Source organism: Lineus longissimus, chromosome 16 (assembly GCF_910592395.1).
Source record: "Lineus longissimus chromosome 16, tnLinLong1.2, whole genome shotgun sequence".
Taxonomy (NCBI): Eukaryota; Metazoa; Nemertea; class Pilidiophora; order Heteronemertea; family Lineidae; genus Lineus; species Lineus longissimus.
In genome coordinates, this window is record NC_088323.1 from 533,126 (window position 1) to 551,213 (window position 18,088).

At 40.9% G+C, this 18,088-nt stretch overlaps 1 protein-coding gene across 1 annotated transcript in view; it reads left to right on the forward strand.

The window, feature by feature from the left end:
- The first annotated feature begins 1,087 nt into the window (after positions 1-1,087).
- The window catches only part of LOC135500315 (uncharacterized), a 29,714-nt gene continuing 12,713 nt past the window's right edge, over positions 1,088-18,088 (forward strand). The window contains exon 1 of the mRNA XM_064791703.1: positions 1,088-1,289. The gene's annotated coding sequence lies outside the window, so the exon portion shown is untranslated. The remainder of the gene's footprint in view (positions 1,290-18,088) is intronic.

Here is an 18,088-nt window from a genome sequence, read left to right on the forward strand (position 1 = left end):
AGTGTGACAAGTGTAGATGCACGGAATTAGCTGGCACTACAGCAGGGCAACATAGTGTAGTAACTCACAACCACAAGCTACGAAAAGTTACCATACAACTGGTCAATAAGTTCCTTGCTGAATGAGTCGCTTTCGTGTAGAAGTTGTGGCAGAACAAGTAGAAGTTGGGGCGGAACCTTGATAAAAAAACCCATGCGTCATGTTGCCTAGTCTCGCTGAAGAACATACTTGCTGTAACTGGCCAATCAACGGATGTTCACAAGATGGCGTGACAATCATTTATGGGTCGACTGTATATGCTTCGATGCTGAATCCACTTTGCAACGCATCGTTTAAAAGTATGTTATGTTGTGGAGAGTCTCGACCATCCACAGTGCAGTGGCGGCGTGGAAGTGCACACGCCAGAACAGAAACCCGATGAGAGTTTCCTTGATAAATCTCAAGGACTCGGCCTTGGAATCAAACAGAACGCTTCCATTCAATGGGCATCAGTGTACCGTATACCTTTTTTCAAGGATCCTGGAGATCGCGTTCTAACCCAACTCCTGATCAAGTGAAACAGCCTCGCGTGGTCGTCCACCTTGGCCTCCATCTTGAGTACTGGCGCTCCAAAAGCTGATAGGTTCCCCAGAAACACTTGTCTTGGTTTAACCAGCGACTTCAATTTCTCTTTGTCGGTCGGACATTGATACCAGCAACCAGTCGATGATCTATGACAGGCAAATGATTCGCGGCTGTCCGCTTGATGAGGAGCTCCGTGGTGAAGTTCAGAGTGTTTCAAAAAAGCAAACAAAAAAGAGATATACCCACTGTAGAAGTAGGAGTGTAAGCAACGGCCTACATTGGGTCAAGACAAGTAATTGTATTCAGTGACGTACTGTTATCTCATTGCCGTTTGTCTACATAGATCCCGCAGAAGCAAAGTCTACGCTTCCCTATACGAGTTGACATACTTAGTAGTTTGAGCATATCTCTGCCTTCTCCACCTGATAGATCGTTGCTGAAAAAGTATCACAATTGAACTACCGATTCTTCAATTCCGTATCATCGCTCGGCTCATCCCATCAAAAGATTCCACCATTGTTACGCAGGAGTGACGTCATTAAAGTCATCAGCTGGCCTGATGGATGTTGCCGGCGATCAGTCTGAATCGAGACTCTGAACTCACCACATCACACGAGGCTGTGGGAATACCTGCTATCTGTGTCGCCACTACAGGCAAGTGGATAATAACATCAGCAGTTCGTTACCTTGGGGATAAATGGAGATGATCGGTTAAGCGTCATAAGGTAAGACATCTCCTTTATAAGTTGTCTTAAAATGTGTCTTGTCATTTTCAGGTTGCGCTTGCACTGGCCGGGGGCAGCGTGCGATAACTGAACTGTTCGGACCAGGTCCATTTGGGGACGACTGGGGAAATTTTGGATTATGTCGTGTTCGTTTCATCAATGTTGTGTTATAGTGTAAACCCTACATTCATTAACGTAAACCGAAAAAGGCTCAACAACTATGTTAAGTTTATTATTCAGAATTCATATCAGAGTAGCCTTCCGTACGTGTGTCGGTACTCTTGATTATAAGGGACACCAACCCCATGTAGGACTTATGTTCCGTACGCACAGAGCACAGTTTCATTTCGGTCAATAGCAAAGATGAGTCGAACTCCATCTTCATTCCGATACCACCAACCACAACTCAATAATCGTTTGATACACGACCCCCGATTCAACACCAATGAACTGCCAAAACCAATATTGTTTCCCGATAACATCTCATTTGGTTACGCGCCGTCGATTTCTTCTTCTGATTTCGGACATCGCCGACCTCAGCGGGGCAACCAGTTGCTGTGTGAGTGCTCTCTATGCGTTCTTGTTGAGATTGCAGGGATATCAAACTACTAACGCATTCCAAGCATTAGAAACACTTTAACTACACTAACAAGTGAAAGGTAACGGACAAAATCAGCAATGTCCTGCATCAACCCTTTCTTGTCCAGATATTCAGTACTTCATTGAGAAAAATGAGAAAAACAAGCAGGCCTAGCATTTATGATAGAAGTGGTACAATCGTATGGTTTGGTGGGACATTTCTTTTAAAGGTATGCGAGGGTTTGAGACAAGTCAGAACATCTGTAGGCCTACACACCGTGTATGTTGGTGTCACGAGCCCACGCGAGACAATATTTTGATTATGCCAATCTCTTTCTGCGATGATTAGCTATCAAATTCTCGTCTTCACATACCACTGGCATACCAGAAACCGTCTCGGACGTTTTACTTCGACGACAAGTTCAGAAATGCTGTCAGTTTACAAACTTCACGTGGTGCTGGAGGTTCTGGTAAACGCGTATCTCCGTTATCAATATTCATTGTACTAAACAGAACTATCTACAAGCTGCCTTTTAAAGCTCCTTATAAAATAATACAGAGCTGAGTTGTTCGAAACAAGAACCTTGACGTTATCTTACACGCCAGGTTACTGACAAAATACAATGTAGTTCTTAACAACCGGGCCGAGATCGGAGTTGTTCAAACCGTTCTTGATAACGTCGTTTGGTGACTTCTACTATCCCAAATTCTATTCATAACCGGAGCCCATTGCCCTGTAAGAGCTTGAAAGACAAAAAAAGACGCAGACGGTCACAATGAAAAACGTAAGTCTGTCTGGCGTCACTAGAGTCATGATAATGCAGAGCTGAGATGACCTGTTCGGGTCGTCGATATGACCCATAAAACACAGATAAACCTGATGGCGTTTCCATGAAATATAATATAACTCAATATAACTCAATTATTTGTTCATGTGCTTGGATTTCATAGCTTTCGAATCCAACAGCAGGTTTTGAATGGACTTCGAACGGGATATTTGTAAATCAATGACAACCGCCCTTTCATTGTTAAAAACGTGATGAAGCCTCGATCATTCCGGGTAGGAAATATCCTTTTTCACCAAATCTCCTTTTTCATCGTGATTGATAATTATATGTCAGTTTGTTGCTCGATGCAATAATATACTACACTGATATTTATAACAATGGTCGAAGGCAGATGTTTTGTAGAAAACAGACATAAAATGAATTACGCTATCTGCCGCAGGAATCGAAGAATACAGCTTTTGTCAAAAGACAAGCATTAATCATGTGAGTAAACTGATTCATGCTTGCACATGCTCCCGGGCCAGACAATTCACTGTCATAAAGATACGCAGGTTATCGTCGTTTGATAGTGGGCGTTAATGGGTAAAACACTGCTTTTCGTGTCTGGTTTACTACATATTCACCCTGGCGATTGCCAGTGTCTGGGAAATCCTAGCCCTAGGGCTGAGATATTCATTGCCATAAAGTGTCAAACATTGTATGATTACCCCACGGCTTCTGCAGACAACCTTTGGCCTGACCCGGTTGACTCTGATTGAAACCGGGGCACCAGACCATCAAGGTGTTGGATGGCTAAAATCTGCACTGGCTGACCGCCCGAAAGCGATATATTGTAATTTTTTATTCAAGGTTTTGTTAATAGGACCACATCGACGTAAAGCACACAGTCATTCAGGGACTCACCCGCCAATGAGAACCTCTGAATCCCGAGCTTCGAAAGGAGGGACCACCGTATGAACTAATCACAAAGGAGTAGGCAAATTGGTCAAAAAGGCAGATGAAACAGCCTGCACCACATGGCGAAATGCTTTTGCACTGTTTACTTCAAAGAATTTCATTCTGATGACTCGAATATCCCCAGACACCTGACACGCCAGTCACAATCTTATAAGTGTTTTGGGTTTTATGAGACCTAGATTCAAAAAGAAAAAAGTCTCAACGAAAAAAAGTCTCAACATTTTAGGTAGAAACGTCCCTCTTTTGTTTGTCATACGTTCTCAAAATAATAGAGGCAGTGGGTAGATTTGACGCGGGGTCAAAGATATGGAGTGTAAAATGCTGTCTTTGACATTTTGTTTAGAGAAATTTGCTCCAAATCCGACATGGCTGATGACAAACTAAAGATGCAGGTCAGTTTTACAGGCCAGCTGCAACTGGTGGCCGACTTTCTGAAGAAGAAAACCATCACCATTCATTCAGTGTCCGGTACAGAAAGCAGAGATCGACATATCAGTCCGCAATGGTTCGTACGGTCTTTATGCCGCAGAACACACCCATGGAATGAACCAATGCCCCGATCGTCAAGTCCTACAATGATCAACCTTTCTGTTCACCAGCTTCTTATCTCCTCCCGTGCTGGAGAGGGAGCACATCACAAGTTGAACACAAATATACCACTTTTATTGCCAATTCAGTTGGCGCCTCTATGTTCATTTTCTCCAAGTGAGGTAGGCAAGGTCCACCAGATGTCTCGGTCCCATTCAAAGAACAAGCACCCGGAAACACTCCTCACCAAACTCATAGCCTAATCAAAAAAATGCCGTGTCAAATCTGACTTCGTCTCTTGATAGGTCTTTCTTTAAGCACCGTCTTTTTTCATCACGAATTCCTTTCACAAAGTACATTCATTCATCAGACCACTTTTTCTGCTCAAGTATTTTCATCTCTTTTCCAACTGATGGGCACTGATGAAACTAAATCTGCTCTGATAAATACGTAAGGCCTGTTTCTGTCGCTATGTAAACGTCTGAGGTGCCAACATTAATAGGCTAGGAATTTATAAACTTATCAACATAAAAGAGCGTCACGCGTTCGTCAAAATATCCAAGCAGCATCAAGGAAACTAAAGCCATACACATTGGAGAGGCGTTCAGTCCGTCCTGCCTGGAGTTTAATATTCATCCACCCAATGGCAAATCATTCACCCCCGCCCCCACCCCTATCTCCCCTCGCGTGTCACAAGTTGAGAATTTTGAGTAGGCTTTAACGATATCGAGTGGAACTCTACCTTGCTTGTCATACATTATGAATGTTAGCAGCTGACAGTAAAGAGTCTCTTAGAAAAGGATAGCTAGGAGTTGAGAAGATGTTGTAAAAATGCTCATAGAATACGGCAAGATGTGGAATCGGCATAGTTGTATTTGTAATCCACCGTTCTTGGTTCCATAAAAAGCACTTTATTCCAAAAGCGAATGTCAAGGCGGAAGTCTTACAATATTCCGTACCAATGTAAAATTAGAACCTTGTGATTGTACAACCTACTTCATCCATAACTATCTCTCGAGACTGTAAATATTATTCCTTTTATTACAAGTTAATGAATGAAAGCACGCGTCAGTGATATCACATTATGCCAACTGATATATATTTTGATAAGTAGAGTGTAAATAACTGAATTAGTTATATCACGGTTATCTGCATATTGCACCAGTGTTTCTTACCAAGAAGGTCCAACCTCACCTGGCAGCCTTCAAATAACATCGCATGATCTATGTCGAACAAACCTTCAGGATATTTACTTAAGACTCCAATCACACCCGTCATCTAATTCATCAAATGAAGAAAAAGCATGAGAATGATTGCATTGCAAACTGATCCACTGATTCAATGGAACAGCCCTAATTCTAATTGCAAAATAACTCTCAAATCGCCCACCGACATTTGTTGGAGTGCTTCAAATCTCAGCGATAACCACGCCATTCTTTATCCGTTCCACCATATCGGACCATGGACCTTTTCCTGAAGAGGGAAAGCGGCCAAATGACGGTGCGGCGATCACTGGCCGATAGCATTAGCTTGCAATGAAACCTTTGCATTGAGTCCTACATTGAGAATGAACCAGCACATATCGTCGGTGATGATGGAGAGAGCGGTAGCCGGTACATATTCACTGAGAGCACTGTTCACTAGCAGTTCCATGTGCTCATGACGTGACGAGAGCAAATCTCACGAGTGGGGCGGAAATCCGCCATATTTCTGACATCATCGGCGCCAACATCTCTTTCTTTTGACCCTGCCCGAGTCTTACAAAACAATTTATAGATTGACTCTGACCCTGGTGACCTCGATTTTTACAAACTTTTAAAAAAGGTCATTCAAAAGTTAAATCAACAGCAAAGATAATCTTTTATATCACTGAGGTATATAAATACGATATGTTGAGAAAAATCTGTACAACTATCGAAATATACGATTACTTGGAACTATTTCGGTTAATCACTTTGCCACCTGCGCGACCTTGTCACAATTGCGGCGCGCTCGTTTGCATACCGCATATAAGAGGCGAATAAAATCTCCATTTCAGCACGAAAGCCTTGACGTTTCAGCGCTGAGAGTGTTTGACTGTCGATCGGCAGGTCACGGGTTCGACTCCCGGTGAATCCGCTGCAGTTTTTTTTCTTCTTCATTATCTTGTTATCTAATCATCCATGTGCAGATGTCAAAATGTTCATCATTATCATTAGCATACCCCGCACCCAAAATTTGCTGAGCACGGAGAGGTACCTTAGTCGGACAAGCTACCAATGAAGATCCTTGAATCAGATTCAAGAAGAACAGAAACTACTGATGCAAGTTCGGTATATGGAATATAAGTTAATTAATAAGCTATTAGCTAGCCGGCGCTAACTAGCAGCTTACGTTTCCTCTTGTCTTCTTTTTATGATATGCTAGCTTGATATAGAAGCAGCGGTTGTGTTGCATCTGGTCTAGGCTATCAGGCTGAGCTGTCAGTAGCTTTGATGTTGGCCTTCGAGGGTGCTTCAGTTCTTGAATGAAGTTTATTGGATGGCATCATTGGCCTGTCTAAACAATAAGTCCTCAGACAAACATAGCACATGTATTACCCTAGTCCCGTAACTAAAAGCGCAACTGAACCGGATTGAAGCTGGAAAGAACGTTACTTCATTGTTAACCTATTAAATGGAATTTTCAACCTCACAGAGGCAAAGTCTCACAGTGGTTACGATAACAAAGGCAGTACGTTTGCCGTGCCGAAACCGCGAGAAATTGTACCAAATGAACCCACTAGCCTTTCTCTTAAGCAAGCTCCAACTGTGAAATGAAAATCGCCTCCGTAGTGAAATAGTAAACAAAGCTTTAAACGCTTCTGGTTTCAAGGAATGAAGCCAGGAAGGAAATGTTCTTGGTTAGTGGTTGTGGGCAGAGAGGCTGGCTTTAATCAGTATCATAAGAACTCCCGCTGCAACCCTTGGTGTGGTGCTGTGATCACTGAAACCTGTTCAACAGCAAAGGTCGGAACTGGTTATACGTGTTCTCACCAACAACACTGAAACAACGTCGACAACGAGAAAAACGACTTAGTTTCAAATCCTTACTTTGCCGCGCATCGATTTCGTTCTAGTTTTGTTGGAACCCAAGATCGACGGAGAGTTGGACCTGTTAAACTTCCTGGGGCGATCTGAACTCCTCTCAGGTTAATATGTCACACGTTGGATTCTTGAAGATCGGCGGTAAAGTTACGCCCATTGCGATGTTTGCATCTGATGCTATCACAAAGTGATGCTCGGGAAATCGGCATTATCACCCCGAATCAGCTCGTTATTCGAAGGCGACAATTCGTTGTAGCATTTACCCCATGTACAATCATATCAAGTCGTACAGCATGTAAGAGTGACACTGCAACTTCAAACAAGTGTATTGAGCAGCATTCTTCGTCCAACCTCGAGAATAATGTTACTTACACTGGGTTCATTCTCTATCTCGTAGCGGTTTCAACTTCGCGCTCTGAATAGCTAGTATCGACAATATGAAACATGAAACCGACAGTGAAGACGGTAAGTCATTATGATCGGTATCAGAATGGTAACCGACAAAGTTCTTTCCTTTCCCAACCTGAAACCGGTCCATTTACTGGTAAATTAAGGAGAGGATTGATAGAGGAAACTCGCTTCAGTTGCAATTTGCTTGATATACAGCGGTTTCCTTTCCACCTGCTTCCAAGCTTTCTTTTCTGTAAATCAGACAGTTTGAAAAGTCAGAATGTTACGAGGTCCAATTAACTAATACTTGGATAGTGCGGTTTTTGTCTGCAGTTTCCGTTCAAGTTAACAAGTGTTCGAAAATCTTATATCGCACAACTGGCCCTGACACACGCCCAATAGATTAAGAGGTGGAGACATTCTTTGCAGGAACATTAGATAGCCTAGGCGCGCCTAATACAAAAATCGACGTATGGAATCAAAATCAAACCCTACCAGACAGTATGAAACGATGGAGGAAATAGTGCTGGCGATAAGAGTTACAGGTACCTTGATATTCATTGACACAGGCCTGTAAGCTCAGAGAAATCTGCTTCGGTAAGCCAAGCATGAACAGTGCGAGATAAAGTATCCTGTTGATCGTCTATGTAGCTATAATTGTCTTGTTTATCTCCAGCCTCACCTCTACTCTATTGTTTGAGTACTTTAGGTGTTACACGGCAATGCAATGACAAGAACAACACGGAACCCTTAAAGTGCGCTGATAACTTCTGTTTTTGTTTCTTGGTATGTTCTCCTGGGGGATCGATCGTTCAGTTCTTTGAGAATAACCAGGTATTTCACGCTCTCTTCAGAGCAGGTTAAGACAACAGAGCTTGTTGCCCAAAAAGTAGTCGACAAGAAAATAATGAAACACTGCAACATGGGGAAGAATTAAGTAGAGGTATACAGACGAATGCTATATACAGTGGAACCCCGGTCGGCGACCACCCCGCAATGACGACCAAGAATCGCCGGTCCCGAATGGTTTCCGGATGAAAAGATTCCTGAGTCCAAATATTTTTTAACCTTTTTTTCTGCTCAAAATGAAGAAACATCATCAGTCCAAAAAAATATTAGGCTTTGAAAATATTTCAGAATTTTGAACTTTTGGAAAAAATTTAACTCGGAAGGATAAAAATATTTCTGAGTCCAAATATTTTATTTAACTTTTTTAAATCCATGTCTTCCCTAAAAGGACACACGGGCCAGAATTGACAGAGATCCAATGATGAAATTCCAACCCCGAGTTTTATCAATATCCATCATATCAGCAGTAGATTCTGATTGTAGCCCGGATTGATCGTGGTTTTGACGCGTGACACTTCCAATCCAACAGATACTAATCCACAAAGTTCGCTACATTCGAAGGCTTTCAATTAGGTTTAATAATCGACGGAAACGTGATGATGCATCAAGTCAGTAGCTTTTTTGAATGAGCTGACGGAATATTAGTAACCCGTTATTGAAATCATGAGGCACTGTTTATATTGCCAGTAGATTTGAAAGGATTGAGCAGCTCATCACCTGTATGGAGGTATCGCGAAAGGTTTCCGGATAGTCAGGATATACACTCTAATATATTTGGTTTTCCAATTTTGATGCTGTAAAGCCCGCTACACACGAGGGATTTCTCACCAACTTAGTTTGTTTTAAAATTAAGAACAGGTGCACAGGTGACTGGAAGTTGAGAGTCGTTCACCCACTCACACGAAAGACATAATCCCAGCAATATTTAGGTCCTGCACTATTTAGGCCAAAAGAGTCAAAATATGGCCCAACTATGTTGTTGACTGAATCACACGGGGAAATTTCTCCCCCACACTCCTTATATAAACAAAAAAATCCTTATATAAACAAAAGATGTCGTCGAGAAATAGAACAAGTCGGTAGTGCAGCCAGCAACTCCAACCAATTGGGCAAAGTATCAGTTACCTGGTCTGGATACCTGTTATGAATTAAAATTCCAACTAAGTTGGTGAGAAGTCCCTCGTGTGTAAATCGTTTAACTTATTTAGTTTAGTTCGATAGTTTGATATCAATCTCATTGGGAAATCTCAAATTTGAGATCCCAAATCAGAAGGCATTTTGAGAAATTTAAGAATGTATTTGGAGACCAACCTGATGATAAATCGAAGAAATTAAAGTGATATGTTGACGCTGCTTATTTTTAAAGATACAAACAGTTTGGTCAATTTGTCTTTGCATTACCACGTTTTAAATGAAATCCTTTCCAAATGAGTAGCACTGATCTTGGGACAGTCGATGCGTACCCGACGCTAAGCGTACCCTATGTGCAGACTTCGTTTTGAACTGGTCATATTCTATTTGATCATATGAGTCGCATTATATTCAAATATACCGTCGACACGTTATCATAGATGCTCTACTTATTGAGCCTCAGGATAAGTGAACATAATGTAATAATATCTATTCATGATTTAAAATCGAATGTTGTCTTTTTTCAATAATAGACACTAGTCGAGTTTAGCACCATGCACCCTGTGAACTCCTCAACTTTCCCCGCGGAACAAACATGACAAAACAATACCCAAAAAGATTATAATTTAAAATCAATATTCCAAACAGTACATTAGTTGAATTGAGGAATTTCACAAAAGACGAGTGGGTGTGTGATTCAAGTAATTTATCGGAATTAGATCTCATTGGGGTTGAATAAAGTAAATGGTGTTTGTTGTCATTCGATCTTGGGTTATTTATGGGTGTATTTATGGGCACGTGCCGGATAACAGTGGAGAAATGAGAGAAATCCCTCACGATGTTGCCAAAGATCGAGCTAAGTCGAATTGATTTTATCAGTCGTACCAAGAATTAACTGTTTGATAGGCTTGGTTGCAGGTAAAGGTTGATTTTTATGGATTTTAGTCTCAGCGGATTTTGCGAATAATATCGGGTATTTTGTAAAAATAAAAATATCAAATTTTCTCATTCAAAAAAAAAAACAAGAAGAGTTTTCGTAGATGCCGTCGACGTTTTTTAAGTGACATCGATTGTTACGACTGAACATCGAAATTACTTGCACTGAGATTGGGCATCACCTCTGAGGAAATGCATCTCCCCCTTAAAAAACCCCATTACGAACCTGACCTAGCAGTGAGGCAGTCTATGGATGTCATATGGACAAGACAAACGACAAGTTTGCTCTTCCGTCGCACCGGAAATCAACGGAAATGATGTTCAGGACATTCGCTTCCGGTTTGCGGTTTTTGAATGTCATCCGAACATTCCTGCAATATCCTGGCGATATCTTGACCGCGAGGTGATGTAGGGACAGTCACTTTATGGTTTGGGTTTCGTCAAATCATGGCTGCCGTAATGGTCAAAATAATAAAATGGATAATTCTCAAACATTCATTGAGTCGTCAAGAGGCTCTCGGGGTCAGTCAGTTAACGGCTTCAATATCTCAGCAGCAAGGAACCTCAGATTACAAAAGAGGAGGGTAGGGTAAACCAATTGGCCGCCTGAAAACAGAGGGCTCTTTAGCAGCATGTTTTAAAGGAGGATCATTCCTAACCTGGTCGACGAGAACACGAGCGCAATCAAGCGAATATCTTTTCCCATCAACTATCAGCAACGCAAAAAAACACTGCCCTTGGAACGAAAATGACGAATGAAACTACCAGACATTTTTGATAACGGCACTTTGATAAAGACTTCCCACAGACTGCGTGTAGTCGATGCAGCTAATATTATCCCTCCAGTGACCCTGGATCTGCAATATTTCAAAATTCGTATAAATCAGGTGACAAAAAATGTGATTCAGAGATATGATAACTTCCGGCTTGGTTGTAGACTGGTGAACCACACACGTGATTACGAGATCTCGTGTGACTTTTGAGGATGAATAGACCATTTGGTAGAGTCTTTGGTGAATGCAATTAAAGATATCCAAACTTCTTTATCGGGAACAGAGAAGCAGACAGTCTTGCGATACGCAGTCTAATGGGTAGTTGTAGTATTGCCAACCAAAGTTAAGGTACAGAAAACGGACTCAAGTTCAATTTCTTCTACCAGGTTTAAATGGAATTTAACAGTAAAAGGCATCATTTACCGACATTAACTGGGGCACCCTGGACAGAGAGAACCTACCACCGGCATTGCAAAATCCAGTATTGTACTTGTTCAACCTCCTGCATCAGTTTAACAACCATCGTTTTACCCCGAAGGTTGATACTTCTCGACAGAATGTTTGGCTTCACTGCAGCCATCAAAACGATATTAATATTGGCCACCCTAGTTCGCTTTCACTTAAAACGTCGGCAACTTGAATGAACTTTACAAACAAACTTCACGAAATGGTGAAAGATTGTAAATTCTTGCTGTATACGTTCGTTAAGGAATACAGCTGCCGACATTATATACTGACAGTTCTCTTACTATAGGTGCGGTACTTAAACGTCGTTTTTTCCCCCCATTAACCATCAATAGCAGGATTTTATCCATGGGTTTGAGTTCGCGGCTGGAATGTTTCAAACCACGCCAGTCATATAACCGAAAAAAACAAGGCAGCGGGCAACTGAAGATATAAACTCTGTTATACATGAAACAGAGACCATCAAGTTGTTCTTCATTCGGAGATTCGGCGAGCAAGAACCTTCCAGCGATTCCTCCTGAAGCGTCTGAGAACGGACTATATAGCTGATAACATTCTCTAAATCAACGGGTGTTTTCAAACCTTAAAACATTCCCCGCCGCAAAAGATTTCCTCATTATTTCAATTGGTTTGATAATCTCTTCATCTCCGACTCAGTCGAAATGTTTTCATGATCTTCTTTGCCTCGATTCCTGGATTGATTTACCAAGCTATCTGACCCATCAGAAAGCTAATACATTTACTAAAACTTTGCTATTTTCTCTTCAAAATGGTTATCTTTGAAATTTAAGTTGAAAGAGCATTAAGCTAGCTACATATAGCTTTGTGCGTGCATTGATTATAGTGGTTAAAATCGTTTACGCCAAGAATCCACGGGTTGGATTTAATGCTTTGAGTGAGCACAGAGTGTCTGATGATAAACATAATTAAACTATATTGTATTTACATCCATTATACCCTTCGTAGAAACTAAAACCTTCATGACACTTGAATGAAATTCAAACTTGAAACTCATCAAATATTAAAGGCATCCACCATCATCACCGTGGATGTATACATACATCGAGACAAGCACATGAACACGCATTTTCCAATTTCAAAAGTTCTACAATTTGAAATCTGTTTTTCTAGTTAAGGTTTAGTGTGCCGTCCGAGATAGTCGGCAAAATCGAGAAAAAGATAAGTATAACGTACACGCAATTTCTAAAGATAAACAATGTTCATCAAAGTGAGTTAATGTTGTCCACGCGTGTGATGGTTGTTCTTTCCTTACACACAGGGGAGGGGAGATAGGGCTTCAAGGGCTCACAAGGAGAACCCATTCTATCTCAAAAGCTTTTATTGAATCAACATTAGAGGTTGATATGGCATTGTCTGTTGCCTAAGAGTGCATTATTACGATGCACTAACGAGCTGTTAACGTGCTATTAAAGCCGTTGATGCAGCCGCAATCAGATTGTTTTCAGTTTTAACCTTCAGTAACTCTTGTGTTTAGAATGTGTTGATTCATATTGCGAATCAACGTAAAAACATGACATAGTGCAACTGGGTCTAAAGTTTGATATTTGAATTGTAATATTTACCTTTGGTAAGAAGTAGTATGCCTGCTGGCTGCATTTGAGATTGGTATCAAACAATACTAGTAACTGTGTTCGACATATTCTGAACCATTATGCGTTTCAATAGGAAGATTAAGATGGTAGACGTTACCATGGTTAATGTTGCTCAGGACTTGTGATGGCGAATGTCTTATTTGTCCTTCTTTTAATCACAAAGTATTTCCCCCTTGAGAAAATGTAATGGCATATTGAGCATAACAGAGCTTTTGTTCTGCAGACAGTGTACCCTACGATATTTCAAATCACACTACACTAGTCGTTGCGATATTGCAGAGCTCTTTAGAAAAATGATTTACCTTCCAATAATCACTTCTATTTAACAATGTTTTCACAAGGAATATCACTAAACAGAAAGTACCACTCTACCCCTTAACCTATCAGCTACATAACCCATTGTTTAGATTAGCAAGGTGTCTCGACTCATTTCTTCTATTAGAAGGCTAATTATCTAAATTACCTTCACTGGCTTGCTTTTTACACTGCTTTCATTTCTTACAAGACAACCATTCTTGGCATTCGACTGCTGTTATTAGCCCAGGATTTTCTTACTTCTTCCTTGCTTTTTCTTTTAACATCAACAATCTATGTTTCTCAAGCTGGTGGTGTTTTTGACATTGCTTGACATTCCAATGATTCTACTGCCTGAAAAACAACCATTCTTGGCAATCGAATGATTCATTTAGATTGGCTTTCTCTTTCGTTGTAATCATCATATATACTTAACATACTAGTAGCTGATTTAGCATACTGTCCATCAGCGTTACTCAGCAAACACATCAGAAATGTTTGATGAACTAACAAAATGCTGATGATGTCCGCAATTTCCGAATGCTAAGCTACTTATCAATACAGCTACCAGATAGTTGGATAGGGCCAGACTTGCATGGCATCCAGGGTGGTTTAGGATCAAACAAGGCAATTGAACTAATTACTTAAGTTACTATCAATATTAGCAGTTACTTATTGGAAGTGTCAGGTTCGTGTTCATATCACAGTGTATCTTTGGTATTTCTGATCGAGATTCTGAATATAACGATTGGTATCACAAAACAAAGTACGTGTATATCAATAGATAATCAGATGGTATTTGCATGACATATATAATGGTTGTATTTGCATGACATGAAATACAAAGCAGACAGTGAAAGTAGACGGAAAAGAAGTTTGATGCCCCGATCAGGCCACCAGCCCAAGCATGAGGCGATCCTCACCGCTGCTCTTTGCAATATCTTGTCTTGTTCCGCTTTTTGTGTAGTTCAGTTGTAAGTCTTAGGTTGACAATATCTGCTGAAGTAACACCTGCAGACATACCTCTCTGGTGCTGAGGTGCAGAACAGGAAGTAAGTCAGATGTTCGGGCCTCTAAAGAAGCAGATGAACTTGACAGGGTGGCTTTTTGCCATTCCTTGCGTATCAGGTGGTAATCTCCCACACATGAGATGCAGTCTGTATGCAAACATAGAACACCCTCTAGGCATAGCGGACATTCTCTAAACAAACTACATTCGCCCCGATCTATCACGAAGAACAAGAAGTCATTCGAAACAACTCTGGTATTCGCGCAAAGAAATCTGTGTTTTTACCTATCTGGTACAAGTTTAGCACATGGGAATTTAATCTTTGATACCTGTGATATGTTTAACAAGATGTGAATCGGCGACTTCTCGAGCGTGAAGGCCAGCTCTCTTCTTTCAAGGAGGTGCGAATTGTGAGATGACATGATGGCGTCTTGACCTATCAGAGGGAAGCGTCGGTAGCACGTTTGACCTTGAAACTTCAAACTCTTCAAAAAAAGTCACTGAGGCATTCCACATCACTATTTTAATTTCTTCCATACCAATCACCGGGAAAAAAACAGATGTAGATTTTTTAATTATTGTGGAAACAGTCAAGACCTTTTTAAGATTATTTACATTTGCAAGATTTTAGGAATTTGTAGACCAGTTGAAAAGAATTTTAGCCATCATCAATCATATAGGAGCATAATAAAACCGCCATCAGTTCTGTTTTTGTGGGTTAGGAACTTCTACAATAACATGTATGCTAAGCCTCCTGATTAAACTTGGTGATGACAGGCCTACAAATGCATAGAGCTTTCTATTTGAACACCTATTAGATAATCACCAGCATAGATTGGAGTCAATATGTTAACAATTTATCAATTATCATCACGAATTGATTGGAGAATAATTGGCAAAAATAATGGCGCCTAGTCTGAAACGCATTAATTCATCATCATCTCTGGACCTTCACTACCGTTGTTTTGAGTCAGCGTATGTGAATATCAAATTACTTAGGGATTGACGAGGTATGATGGACATTTCACTGGACAGTTTTATCCGATGTACTTTGACCCATTTTGGCCGCTCCGCCATCCCTCTCGCACGGCTCACTCACGTTTTGTAGTACGGGTAGAGTAGGGAAGATATTTGGGCTTGGTGAAGTAGGACTGCGATATTTGAGCAAAATCTCTTATATTCAACTCAGGGCATCCTGAGAAAGAATGCTGTGGGTGATTCCAAACAAAGCTTCGTAAGTGTGAGAACGTGGGACAATAACACTTAAGTGATTTTAATCGAGAGACAACCGCATCTAAAGGCGTGATATATTACACCAATAGCCCCCTCCTTTTCCACTAATACAGCAGGCAATCACATAACGGCCTCGGAGCAATGACTAGATTAGCATAAGGTGATGACCTTTTTAAACTTCAGGCCTTATAATATCTCCTGAGCATATCGATCATGCCTGGCAACCCCGCGTGCAACAACCACACCTGACAGCAACAAACTATACAAAAACTCTCATTTCGGACCATAACGCTTTTCAATATCAATATTTAATCCCAAATATCGATAATACTAGCCAACCACTAATGGATTCCATTGGGTCGATGAGAATAGTGGATCGGAATCTTATCTTGATGCAGCGGCGCGTGCGATATGAGTTGATGCTTTGTACGCAACCGTGATTCCGGTGAATGTCCTGATGGGTCCTGATGGCGTGGGACTGTCACGACGGATTGAGATAAAACTCGTGGTTGTTTCCATCCCCGTTCCCCACATGGATACGATCGGCTGTTGCTGAAGGTGATCAGGTGCTTGAAGTTAAGGGGCAAATACTTCAATAATGCATTTGAATAGCCAATACGGATTCAAAGTTTCACGTTGACGTATCAACTCAATGTTAGACGACCTACTTTTGATTAGATCATAGTCAACATTCTTGAGAACTGGAGCCAATATTCCCTGTAATTGGTTGATTGAGAAGACAGTACCGGGGAGGCAGGATTGCGGGCCTCTGGTCTATCAATAAGACCAGGTGTCTCTCAAAATGGCTTCAGGAAAGTAATGAATAATCACATTGTGGTTAGTTCTAACAACAAAGACATCATCGGAGGTGCAATGCTCTTCAGGTCAATGCGACGCGGATGCGATGTCTACACAATGTTTTTGCTGACGCTAATGTTACCATAACTGTGCACATTAAACTAACAACCAACATAATGCAATGACAATAATGATATGATAACGGAATCAAATATCATGCAGCAGAAGAAACAGATGAATTATATTAAGAATGAATGACATCTGGTTGTGGATTCACCTGAGTCTACCAGATGACGGAATTGGCCCATTTTCATGCAATACTTGACCGCTTTGTTTCCTGTGTACAAGTCAGTTGTGAGAAGATTTTAGTAGATAAACGCTGACCTGATCTGCTTAGAGAATGTGTGACAAACATACGACAGGACCAGGAACCACTCTGAAAGAATCATTGACTCTGCCATGAGCGAGATTCATAGAATTGACTGATTTCCCTTTCTGCCCAGAGTTTGTTCACTGTCGTTTCTGGCCTAAAAATAGCTACAGAATTTGTTGATATTGTCTCAATAATCGACCAGTCGACTATCAATAGACTGAAGTCACTAATGCAACAACCTCAAACCTTCATTTAGGCAAAGCCATATAGATAAAGGCAACTTTTAAGCAAACTTGGATGCCATTATCGATGTAATATTAGTTAGAACATATGCGGAGCCAATTAAGTCATAACGTGACTATGACAACACACTTTGCTTGTGAGATGTAACTCTAGCACCAGCCGTCACCTGTCTATGACGTAATAACTGTTGCGTCAATGATGTTTGATATGAATTTAAGGCCATTTTATACATTGAATTGAAATCTGTGTGCAGTATATGGAAGATGTATGTATGCTGGTGGGGCATCGAAAATTTAAGGATTATTTGACCGATTCAAGGAACAAAATCATACTCATATGGTTCATAACACAAGGAAAAGTGTGCACGATTTTAGGATATTTATAGTGTGGAGCTTATTTCGCTATAAAACTGATACGGAGACTGGTGCATACGTCGCACCATAACCAGTATTAACATGCTATGGCCATAGAGTTTGCGGATTTCGTAATTTGGCAGGAATTGGGGTAAGCGGACAAAAGAGTTTTGTACTAAAAAAATCTGTTTTATCCCACCCTACCCAACACACAGACAAAGGTTTTCATGGTAGATTTCCCACGCTTGATTAGTCTAGTCATACTCCTGGTTGATTCAGAGAACACCTGATGGTGTTTACTTCCAACAATAACCAGCAGTAAGCAAACATACCACCTAACCACAAGTAAGCACACGTATTGTGTTTGGCAATGAAGTAAAAGAGATACATGTACTTTTTTAAAGTAACCTTCTCTGTTGATA